We start from the raw sequence: 8665 nt of genomic DNA, 5'->3' as shown, positions 1-8665 counted from the left end.
TTTCACAAAGATTGTTCTAAAATCATTATACTCTTAAGGAAGATTCCCTTATTTCCTTTGAAATTTTCGTGTTTTCTCTTTTAAAAATAGACAAAATAAATCACGTGATTACAAAACCTCCATATACAGAAAGTTATACAGTGAGAAGTCTCCCTCACACCTAAACTCCCAATACTTGCTTCCCCTCCGGGGAGGCAATTATCAGTTCCTCATTTATTCTTCCAGAGATGTTCTTTGTTTGTTTGTTTGTTTTTAATTTTATTTTGAAATAAATTCAAACTTACAGGAACAGTTGCAAAAACCCTACAAACCCCATACACAGAACTCCAGCATACCCCGACCCCCCTGCCCTGAAACCCCAATCCACCAACTTTAACATCCTGTCACACCATTTCTTTCTTTCCCTCCCTCCCTCCCTCCCTATCATGCATCATCTATTGCTCTGTCTTCTGAACATACAAGAGCAAGCTGCACATATCCTTGAATAAACAATATAATTCACATATACAATTCCCATGTACAAGAACATTCTTTTATGCAATCCCATTAAGCGCATCTAAGAAGTTCAAGAAATTCAACATTGATACAAAGCTTAGATTCTATATTTCCTTTTTTTTCTTTCTTTTGTCCCAACTGTGTCCCTTTGAGCCTCCTCTCCTCCATCCTCAGATCCCATCCAGGATCATCCTTGGCATTTAATTGTCATTATCTATTTAGACATTTTTTTTTTTCAATTGTGGAAACATATATACAGCCTAAATCTTCCCATTCCACCCCCTCCCTAGCATTCCATTAGTGGGATTAATCACATTTAGAATGTTGCAATGTTATCACCTTCCCACCATCCATTACTAGAAATTTCCCTTCACCCCGAACGAAACCCTACACTCATTTCTTAACTCCCCATTGCCCCTTCCCCCACTTCTAGTAACCCATACTCTACTTTTCATCTCTATGGTCACATTCCCCAGAGATGTTCTATTATCATTTTCTTTAACCATCACGTTTTCCCCTGGAGAAATGTATTTGGGAATTTTTGTCTTATTTTATCATGCTTTCCTCTTTTTCTTTCCTATCTCTTCTCAAAAAAGAGAAAGCCAACTTCCCCTGGGGTTGTTTTTTTCCAAGTGCCAACTTGCCACAGGTTGATATTGGTTTTAGGCCCTTTCCATCTCCAATTTCTGCTCTAGCTGAAATAAGTCTGTCTGTGACAGCTGGTTGTTCCAGTCACCTTCTATTGAATGATGGATGGGACCAGGAGGAACAACCCTAATATCATTAATTGCATTATTTTTGAGAGTTCAAAATTCTAAGAACTGACAGATGCCTCCAACTGTTACCAGCTGTTAATTTGGCTGTGATGGTGGTGATCTGACTCCCCTACTGCAAACAGTCTGGGATGGGGGCTGGCTTACTATAAATCTTGCTTTACAGCCTCTGTGCAAGATTCTGAATTTCTTAAGCCTAAAAATGATATCCAAACCCATTCCAGAGTCCACATGTCTATCACTAGCTGCGTGACCTTGTACAAATAACTTACCCTTGGGACTGGCTTTCCCATCTGTGAAAAATGAGGGAACTGGATTCAGTGATCTCTCAGCTTCCAGCCCTAAAAATTCCAAAAGAAGAATGGGGACATCTCCTAGCACAGTCAGTTGGTAAATGATGAATGTAATCCATTCCTTTTCTCTTCACACAAAAGCACCTGAAACTGCAAGGTGTGAAGAATCTGATGATCATAAAGCAATAGCTAATATGTCCCCGGGCAGTATAAGAGCAACTGCTGAGGGGTTTCTGCTCTTTGCTGACTTTTATCCTGGAGGTTTTAAGAACTGTTTGCCTCATAGCTGCAAATAATTCCTTGCTAACTCCACAAACAAGTAATATATTTTTATCATTTTAAGTTATGATGGAAACAGTATTAATTTTTAAAAATATAGAAAGGCAGTGTAGAAAGGGCAATCTCCCACTGTTTAGCCTCGCCCCAATAAAATCCACTTAATCTATAAGTCTCAGCCAATATGAGTGTTATTTTGAGTGCTGGAGTTGTGTTTTGAGGAGAGCTTGATGAATTAGATGCATCTCCTTGGGAAAGGCCAAGTTTGCTCTATGACAAGGTTTTGCAGGTGGCAGTAATCTGTGTATATGATTCAGTTTAGCGAGTTCCAAAACTCAATTTTGTCAGGACACTCCAAGGTGTCAGGCATCAGGACCCAACACACAGATCAAAATCCCAAGATACTGATATTCAAACCAGATTGACAATGTGTCTATTTGCAATGGGAAATGTATTTCTCCATAGCCAGAGCCAACTTCTCAGCTCTGCTATCTAGGTACCCTCTCCCCTGTATCAAGGTACCTGGGGAAAATGTTTTTATCATAAGATTTGATAAGCATGGGATTAGTAAAAAAAAAATATCCAAACCCTGATAGATAAGACAAGATGAATAAATCCTACTTCACAAAAGAGATTCCTAGAATGTCTCACACATTTCATTTATTCATTCAGCAAACATTTATCATATCCAGCAGCAGATTTATTGTAAGACTATTAAAGCTTAAGGTTCATGGTTCCTCACTCATAAGGCCCCTTTCAAGACCATAGGAGGGGCTTTGGTAATATATTCACACATTCATGTTTTTTTGTTTTTTGTTTTTTGTTAATTTGCAAAAGTAGGATATTTTAAATGCAATCAGTTAAGACTGCTATCTCTTTATGCTCTACCTTCCCTTCAGTCACACTTCCCTTGGAAAGGGTGGCATTGGAGTGGTCATAGGCACCATTTTCACATCTGGCAAAGGAGTCATTGATTTGGAGATACATTTTGTTTGGGTTTAATGGTTTGCAATCTCTTCCCTAAATAGTTAAGTCATTTCTGGCTAACCTGCGTCAAAGTGGCTTCTAGGAATGCTTCTACAGCCCACTGTGCCCAGCATTGAGACAAGAAGGTGCTGGGTCAGAACTCAGATTACAATACGAATATGTCCTATGGCTTCAAAAGTATGTAGGGAGGAGAAGAGAAAGAAGGTTTGAAAAAATAGAGCCAGAAGCTAATCCTTGGAAAATTCTTCCTTTTATCACACATGTAAAAAATGCAGTTATTAGTGCCTTTTCAAAATGAAAATTTTCTCCTCTCATAAATTATGCAGTGCATGCAATTATAAATATGTCATACATGATTTTCTTTGTTGATGGGAATAGGGGAAAATATAATTTATCAGAATTCATGTGTTTGTAGGGTAGTATTCTAAACTATCAGTACTTCTGTGTGGGAAATTGAGTATTTTATGTATACCAATCATCAATATTAAAAAAAGAACTTTTTATCAGCCAAGCTAGAAGATCAAATTATCTTTCTATTCTTCCTATATGAGATGATAATGCAACATTATTGCCATATGAAGATTATCCAAGAGTATTAAGCCAAAACACTTAGGAAAGTTAATCTAATAGAAGTATTTCAAGCTGTTAATTAAGATACACTGGCTTGCTGTTTTTGTGTGTGTGTGGATAGTGTGATACTTGCATCATCAGCTTTTAAAAATTTATTTAGGGTGATTTATTTTCTCATTCAAAATAAAAATTTACTTCTGTACCTAACTTTGTATTCATAACATTGTGTTCTTTTTCGTAAGGAAAAAGCTTCTAGCTCCACAAAACTTGGATCTGCCCCTGACTGAGCAATTGCCATTTGCCCAGCTACATATTAGGTTCCAGGAGTACAGAGATGAGTATGACAATCTCTGCCATCAACAAGTTTATAGTCTAGTTGAGGAAGCAGACACATAAACCAATAAAGGCAGTATATTGTTGCAGTTTCTATATATAGAAGGTGTGAATCTCAGTCCATGAACTCAGGTATGCAACAAGTATTAATTTATTTTCTTTATGTCAGCTTAATTCCAGCCCTGAGCCTCCAGAATGTTGAGAAATTCCAACCCAGTCACATTTGGGGCCCTTTTTCTGAGTTGCCCCAGATATAAAGAGATGCGCACCAGGTGCCTAGAAAATGGCAAAGGGCTTTTCGTTTCTTGCCTGCCCCATTTGCCACTGCCATTCTCAGGGACCCAGCCTTAGAGGCCAGCAGCATTCTGCTTCCACACGTCCAGCTCTCAGGCGGGGGAATCTTCGCTAAGGCTAGGACTGGTGCTGCGGGTCCTGACTCCTTGTATTCAGCACACAGCCGTCCTCTGCTGATACTTCTCGAGCAGCTGCTGCTGTGCAGTGCAAGGGTCCCTTTGGCTCTCTCTTTCTCAGTCCTGGGCAATCTCTGAACCACTCCCCTCCAAAAATAAAAGAAGTCTTTGCCCTCTCCCCTTTCCTCCAGAACACAGGCTATATTCTCTTCAAGGGCCTTGAGAATTTCACAAAACAAAGGAGGACTTCAGACTGCCTGGTATATGTTGCCTGGTGAAAATCCCTGGGACAAGAAAGCATCAAAGGGCCTGGTGACCTGCTCAAAATGGGGAGAAGTGATAACTACTGAGAATATGAGCTAAGAGAACCGAATACGGCAGAGAAGGAGGAGTGAAGGTATTATGGGGGTAGTTCGTGGGGGTAGGATAGAAAAAGGGGTGTGTGTGGTGGTTGTAGGGGGATAGATTGACGATAACCACTGCCAAATTCTTGCTCTCTGCCTTCCTTTGAGGGAGGCTAAACAGATTGTTCCCCTTCCAAGACCTTTCTGCAAAGCACACTATTAGGTTAGTCTTTGCTAGTGACAATGGCATTCCAATCGTGCCTCTCTGAGGTCTTCCTGATTAAATTTGAAAGTTTTTTGAACACTTGAAAAAAATCTTTATTAAATATAGTACATTCAAAAGAATTATAAATGTTAGAAGGTATATATACAGAATAATGATGCAAGGAACACTCCAGCACCCAAACTTCAAGTTTAAGGAAACATATTAACCTGTGAACCTTGTGAACCCTTCCCCCTCAGACGCAATCACTGTCCTGAATTTTTAAGTAGCATTCCTTTGCTTTCCTTTATAGTTTTGTCACATGTTTGTTATCCCTAAACACTATACTGTTTAGTTTTGCATGTGTTTAGACTTTATAAAATGGAATCATACAGTATGTACTCATCTGTGATTTGCTCTTTTGCTAAATATTATATTCACAAGATTCCGCCATATATTTGTAATTCATTCACTTTACCCACTGTATGGTATTTCATTGTGTGAAACATGCCACAATTGATTTATCCAAATTGGTTGTTTCCGGGTTTTGGCTTTTACAAATCATGCCACTCTGATGGTTCTTGTGTTTTCTGGTACACATGTTTAAGTATTTATCGAAGGCATTTATCCAGCAGTGGAGTTACTAGGTTGTAAGCTGTTGTGTCTCTTCAACTTTATTAGATAATGCCAATGGTTTTCCAAAATGGTTGTACCAATCTCCACTCTTGTCAGTTTTATATGGGGGTTCCTATCCATTGCTCAATATGCTTGTCAATGCTGGATATTGCCATATTTTTTTTAGTTTCAGTCAAACTGGCTATTAGTGGTGTCTATTACGATCTTGATTTGTATTTTCCTTATTACTAATAAGATTGAACATCTTTCCATATGTTTATGGAGCATTCAGGTGTCTTCCATGAAGTACCTGTTCTCGTGTTTTCCCCATTTTTCTGTTGAGCTGTTTCTTATTTGCTTTATAGAAGTTATTTAATATTCTGGATATAAATGATTTGCCAGTTATAGTTTACAAATACATTCTCCAAGTTTGTGGTTTGTCTTTTAATGTCCAATTGTTTGTTTTGTAATGTAGTGAAATATATTAAACTTTTTCTTTTTGATTTCTATTTTTAAAAATCATGTTTAAGAAATTCTCCCTATCCCAAGATAATAAAGATGGTCTCCTTTACTATTTTCTAAAATGTTTATAGTTTTGCCTTTATTTTAAAGCTTTTAATCCATTTGGGATTGATTTTTGGGGTATGATACATGATAGAAGTCCAAATTAATGATTTCCTTATGGATAAACAGTTGTCATAGCACCACTTATTGATCCTTTCTCCATGACCTGTGCTTCCAGTGTTAACACAATTCTACTTTTCACATCTGTGTGGGTCTGTTTATAGGTTCTTTATTTTGTTCAATTGGTCAATTTGTCTATTCCTGAACCAACAGTACAGTCTTAATTACTACAGCTTTATAGTAATTCTCTATATCCTATAAGGCAATTACCTCCCTTAACCCCAACCTTGTTTTCTTCAGGCTATTCTTGGCTTCTTGTTTCTGCAAACTCTTTCTTTCTTTTTTAATTAAAGAGGTTGTAAATTTACAGAAAAACTTTAAAATTAGCTTATCAACTACTGTTTTAAAAAATGTGTTGTAATTTTTATGAAATTGCCTTGAATTTATAGAACAATTTGGGGAGAAATAACATGCTTTTGAATTTGAAACTTCCAAAACATAAAATTAAGTATCTTTCCATTTAATAGGCCATCTTTAATGAGCTCAATAAACTTAAGAAACAATTTTTTTCAACTATGTCATGCACATCTATTGTTACATTTACTCTTAGAAGATTTTTTAATGTTATTGTAAAAGGTATCTTTTAAAATTTTACATTTTCCAACTGTGGCTGATATATAGTAACACAATTCATTTTTTTAATCCATCAGCCTTATTAAACATTCTCATTAACTAATAATTTACCTAGAGATTCCTTCACAAAATTTACTGGTTAATCTATTTTTTTCCAGTCCTTATACTTTAATTTCCTTTTTTCTTATTACTCTAGTCAGGATCTCCTGTATGATGTTAAATAGACATGATGATAAAGGCACCCCTGGTCTTGTCTTGATCTTAAAGAGAGTGCTTTCAGAGTTAAGTATGATGATTGCTATTAGTTTTTTGTAAGTACTTTTTGATTTTTTTAATAGTATACTCAGATTTTTTCATATCTTCTTTATCTTCTTTAGTTATACTTTAAGTTATACTTTTCTAGGAATTTTTCCATCTCACCTAAGTTTTCAAATTAATTGGCATGTAATCATTCATAGTATTTATTTAACCATTTGAAAAATTAACAATAATTCTTTAATATCTTCATATATACAGTGTTTTAGTTTCTAGTTTGGTACAAATATCACAAATTTATGTTTTACAGTTTATTTGTTTAAATCCAAATCCAAACAAGGTCCAAACATTGCAACTAATTGATGTTTCTTATGTTTCTTTTAAGAAGTTGTGTTTTTTTCATAGGCAGTAATTTTTATTTTCATTTTGTCAAATCTATCAAACTCTTTCTTTTTTAATTAAAGAGGTTGTAAGTTTACAGAAAAACAATTCAGAAAATGCAGAGTTCCTATATTACCACCCTGATTAACTACTTGCATTAGTGTGCTGTATCTGTTACAGTTGATGAAAGAATATTATTATAATTGTATAATTAACTGTAGCTTGTAGTTTATATTAGTGTTCACTGTTTTTGTTGTACAGTCATATGAAGTTTTTAAAATAATTTTTTACTCCAGTAACATATATACAAAAGTTTTGGTAATGGATGATGGTGATGGTAGCACAAAATTATCTAACTTTATAATGACAGCATCATCTATAACATAACCCCTTTTTCATTCCTAACATTGTTTATTGATGCTCTCTCTCTTTTTTCTTCATTTGTGTCTCCCAGAATTTTTTCAATTCTATTCCTGTTCTCAAAACACCAACTTTAGCTTTGGTTTTGTTGATTTTATACAATGAATGCTTTTTCCTCCCATTAATTACTGCTCTTAACAGAATTTTTTTTTCCTTTTACTTACTTTTGATTTATGTTACTATTATTTTTCTGACTTCTTAAGCTGGATGTTTAGCTCATTAACTTTCAAACTTTCTTCTTTCCTTCCCTCTGAGTACTGCTTTCAGCTGTAGTATTTTCATCATCATTCAATTATAAAAATTTTTTAATTTTCGTTATTTAAATAATCCCTAAGCTGTTTCAAAGCAGGCTCCTTTACTTAATTTTGTGAGAGTTTCATAGTTATCTGGTTATTATTCACTAGTAATTTAGTTGGGCTACAAAAAGAATGAGGTCTATATAATACTGGAGATTTATAATATATTTAATATATTAATTATGGCTATCTTTGGCTTTATTTCTATCATCTTATTTTGTGTTTCCATTTGTCCTGTTTTGCTGTGTGTTTTTTCCCTATCATTTCTTGCCTTCTTTTGGATTGATTAAATATATTTTCTGATTCCATTTGTTTTTCCTTATAATAATTTGAAAGTTATATACTCTAATCCCATTCTTTTAGTGGCTGCCAAGAAATTTTACACTGTATACTTACGTTATCAAAGTCTAATGTTTATCAATATCTCTACCTCCCTCCAAAACTAACAAAGACCTTTGAATATTCTATTTCTAATCACTCCCTTGACTCATGCTAGTCTAGATGTACTTTTATTCTATACATTATTCTGTATAGATTTTTTTAACTCTACCAGGTATTACTATTGTTTCATATAGTTTAGATTTGTTTATATTTACTCATATATTTACCTCCTTTTTGTCATTGTTGTTGCTTTTTATCTCTCTTGCATCTCAAGTCTTCCATTTGGTATTATGTTATTTCTGCTTGAATTATATTCTTTAGAATTTCCTTCAGTAAATTGGCAGACTCAATCATTGAAAGATAATTTTGCTGGCTGT

This window comes from Choloepus didactylus, chromosome 2 (genome assembly GCF_015220235.1).
Source record: "Choloepus didactylus isolate mChoDid1 chromosome 2, mChoDid1.pri, whole genome shotgun sequence".
Classification (NCBI taxonomy): Eukaryota; Metazoa; Chordata; class Mammalia; order Pilosa; family Megalonychidae; genus Choloepus; species Choloepus didactylus.
Note: the sequence above shows the minus strand (reverse complement) of the source record.